Raw genomic sequence first — 4,641 nt, forward strand, 5'->3', positions numbered from 1 at the left:
CTATAGCATCTCATTCTTTTTTTGTTTTGTTTTGATTTTGGTTTTTGGCTGCAAGTTCCTGGGCCAGGGATCAAACCCCAGCCACAGCAGTGACAACGCCAGATCTTTAACCCCCTGAGCCACAAGGGAACTCCTACAGCATCTCATTCTTGGACTCAAGAAAGTTGTTTGAGGATGAGCCAAGATCAAATGCTCATTATTCTAAGAGTTTATATCAAATTTATAATGATCACCAAGTAGGAATATATTACATGTCACCTCATCCGTCAAAGGTACATCAAAAAGCATGTTAAATGTCTGCATTAAATGCAGTGTGAGATGTACCGAGAGCTTCCACAGCTGTGGTCCAGCCTCCTGGCAGCTCACAGCAACCTAACACAGACATCCCTAAGGTTTGTAAGGTTTAAGACAGTAAGATTGAAAATATTAAGCCATTGTTTGCAATCAACAAACCGAATAATGGGAGTTCCTGATAGGGGGTTAAGAACCCAGTGAGTATCCATGATGCAAGTTCGATCCCTGGCCTCACTCAGCATGGCTGTGAGCTGTGGTGTAGATCTCAGACTTAGCTTGGATCTGGCATTGCTGTGGCTGTGGCTCAGGCTGGCAGCTGCATCTCTGCTTTGACCCCTGCCTGGGAATTTCCATATGCTGTGGGTGAGACCCTAAAAAACCCACACAAAAAAGCAACCACGCACACTGAATAATGGAGAGTGTTAAATCCACTAGTAATTGTAGGTAATGCAGTTTTGCTGAGGAATCATACTTTACTTTTAGAGCTGTAAAAGGATTCTCAGTATGGTTCCTGGAGCAGCAACTTGCATCTCCAGAAATGCAAGTTCTCTGGTCCCTCCTAAATCAGAAACTAGGATTGGGACCAGCAATCTGTGTTTTACAAACCCTCCTGGTGATTCTGATGCCAACCATGGATCTAGTCCAGCCATTGCTTTAAAGAGAAAGAAACGGAGACCCAGAGAGGGCATCTATGTCACGACTCATCAGTGAATCCTGTGATCAAACAATCAGACCATGTGAGGACTGGTGAGTATGGTGAGCATGGCAAATGGAAAGGATAGATATCATGTCACGTGTATGTACTATTGTATCTTGCTTATGAAGTTAGAGTGATAAGCACATAGTAGATGCTTACAAAAACAAATATAAATTGGTTGAATTTTTAAAATCTGCCTGGAAAGAATTTCACCGAAAAGGGAGCTTCCTAGATTTTGGAGCTCACTTTCACCAAAACTGTTAAGTGTTGTGATTCATTTTTATCATTACCAACAACCTTTAGTTGGTTGCTCTCCCAAATAAGTCCAAATCTGCATCTTCCAAAATGCACTGTGTGGCTCTTTCCTTAGGATAAATGTATAGGTTAATTTTAACAATTCTCACTGAATCTAAAATGACCCACTTCATAAATTTTCATTTATGTATGTTTTATAAAATGCATCATCCACTGAGCAAGCCCTCCACCTTGAAAACTGTCCTCAGCTTGTGACTTTTCTGCAAATCTCTGACTGCTTCTCAGTCTGTTTTGCAGCATCCTCTTCCTCTGCCCATATTCCATTTTCCATGAAGGCTCTCATCTACTCCCCTCCCCAAATTTCAGTTACCATTTATATGCTGGTAGCTCTCAGACTGTTATTCTAGCTCAGATCTCTTCTGAAGAGCCGACGGGTTCATCCACCTCCTAACTGATCTATTTCCAGCACTCCCGCCTGTGCATTCAATTCGTTCAGTGTCGCCAAGAGTATTTTTATTTTAATTTCTAATAGCACATACTTTAGAAAAATAAGGAAATATGAACAAGAGTACATTAAATGTGGGAGAAGGGAGGCTAAAAGACGCCACACAAAGCAGTCAAGCAAAACCTAGGATGCAAGACATTGTATAGGACAAAGGATTGGGTTTCTTCAACAAATAGCATGGGGTGGGGTGTGGGGGGCTGTTATAGATCAAAAGAACTTAAGAGAACCACAAGCAATGTATGGCTCCAGTTTAAATCCTCACTCAAACTAGTAATACAAAGGAATTTTTGAAACAACTGGGAAGATTTAAATATGGAGTGAGTATTAGATGATATTAAGGAATTATACTAGTTTCCATATTTGTAATCATGACTGGGATTATGTAAAAAGAGACGCCATTTGTTAGAAATGCATACTGCTATATAAATGAAACAAGACTGACAAAATGTTAATAATTATCACAGCTGGGTACTCATTGTTTTTCCTACTTTGTATATATTTGAAATTTTTCATCATAAAAAATTAAAATGAAAGGGCAGGTCAACTAAAAAGGAAAAAATAGGAATAACAAGAGAAAAAAAAAATCCCGCCATACTGGGAATGCTTGTTTACAGAACCAAAGGGCTATCTGGTAAAAGTCCTTGACTCTGGCAATCAATCCTGGCAGCAAATCTGGGTTTATCTCATACACACGTCCTCTGTTTCTCTGCAACACACGTGAAACACTCGGATGGCTTCTCAGGGACAGGAAATTGTGGGGTTTTCTTTTTTCTGTTAAGAACATTGCCCCTTTGCAGAAGTATCCTGCAGTGAGATTGTACCTCGGTCCCAGAGTCATCCACTGCTGCCATCAGATTGCAGTTTAATAAGCCAGTGGTCAAGGTCAAATTGCCTGTGTTCTGCTAGCATCAGTGATAGCTACCTACACGTTAAATCAATGGGAACCCCTTGCTAGACTGTATATTCTGCGTATAGACACCGCACTTTTACCTTACTCACTGTCAAATACCAGTGACCAGCATGTTACCTGGCCCCTAGTAAGCACTACTGTTTAATCAAACAAACCCTAGGGAAAGGAGCCAAAGGGAATGCTACTTAGCGTAGGAAGAAAAAAGATCATGAAGACCGGTTTAGGGACTGCTTCCTACAGACCATAATATTCCTTTGCCAGTCACCAGAAGTACAGTTATTAGGCAAAGAAACATAGATGCAGAAAGTTTAGGAATAACAAAAGCCCAAAGCACCAGGTCAAGGTAAGATTAGGAGAGAAAAATTTTGGTTTCGCTTGGATCCTTGCTTAAAACAGTATTTAAAAACAAATAAAATACTTTCCTCTCTCTTTTTTTTTTTCTTTTTCTTTTTTGGGCCACACCTGCAGCATATGGAATTTCCCAGGCTAGGGGCTGAATCATAACCTGCAGCTGCCAGCCTACACCACAGCCACAGCAACTCAGGATCCGAGCTGCATCTGCAATCTATACCACAGCTCACGGCAACGCCAGGTCCTTAACCTACTGAGCAAGGCCAGTATCGAAATCACATTCTCATGAATACGTCAGGTTCTTAACCTGCCAAGCTGCAATAGGAACTCCTCTCTAACTTAATTTTTAATACTTCCCCTTTACATTATCTTCAGTATTAGTGCTGGTCAATTCTCATTCTTTTTTTTTTTTTTGTCTTTTTGGCATTTCTTGGGCCGCACCCGCGGCATATGGAGGTTCCCAGTCTAGGGGTCTAATTGGAGCTGTAGACACTGGCCTACACCAGAGCCACAGCAACTCGGGATCTGAGCTGTGTCTGCAACCCGCGCCACAGCTCACAGCAACGCCGGATCCTTAACCCACTGAGCAAGGCCAGGGATGGAACCCGAAACCTCATGGTTCCTAGTCGGATTCGTTTACCACTGCGCCACGACGGGAACTCCTGGCCAATTCTCATTCTACACACCATAGAAAGTCAGGGAGCTTGCAAACTGATACACATAATTATGGTGACATGTCTAGTGACACGAAATATACAGAACTCTACATTTTCCCTCTTTTGTCTAAAAATGAAACTTCATCACTCCTTTTTCAGTGTCATTAATTTAATGAGTGTTTCCTAATTTGAAGCTCCTGCCCTTATCTTTGTGTGAAAATTAGTAATATAAATAACTTTAAACCATTTTAAATGGAGGAAGAAAGGCATTATGAAAACATGAGATACTGCTGCTCGAAATTGATTAAAAACACAACCTAAACCTTGTTTCTTTAGGAAGTTTTGAGCCCAAAGAAGTTTTGATAGCAAAGATACCAGACTTAGAAGCTTGCTTCAGGAGAATACTGTCCTCATGCCACACATGACCTTACTACTCCTTTGCATGCTATACTGTAAACTCCTTAACCACCCGATGAAGACATTTCCTAATGATCAATTCCAAAAAGTAGGTTTTATCCCATTCTCATTTAGAATGCAATGCTATGGCTGCAACACCATGAAATCAATACCTAGAAGTCACAAAACAAGATTTTGACGTGAGGGGATGTCCCGCTTTTAGAGTTCCCTTCTGGATAAGATACTGGAGGTCTCACTGCAGGGAACTTTTGAGAAAAAAGACAATAGGAGGATGAGGGATTGTGAAGTTTGTTTGGTTTTGGTTGTTTTTTTTTTTTTTCCTAAAGAAAAATACCAATAAAATAACCCTGTTGACAATGTAAAGCAGTGCTTCTATCTGGGGTCAAGGCCAGAGCAATGGACACTTTATCCCACTCATCCTCTTCCTCTGATAATGTCCCAACCAGTACTGAAGTCTTTCTTCATAAGAGCCTTGAGGCCTTTTAAAAAAGGTGCTTGAAAAAGAAGCGGACAAAGGAAAACTGAAATTAAGAGGATTTTCCAGTCTGTCTCTGGT

The sequence above is a fragment of the Phacochoerus africanus genome, chromosome 15, assembly GCF_016906955.1.
Source record: "Phacochoerus africanus isolate WHEZ1 chromosome 15, ROS_Pafr_v1, whole genome shotgun sequence".
Classification (NCBI taxonomy): domain Eukaryota; kingdom Metazoa; phylum Chordata; class Mammalia; order Artiodactyla; family Suidae; genus Phacochoerus; species Phacochoerus africanus.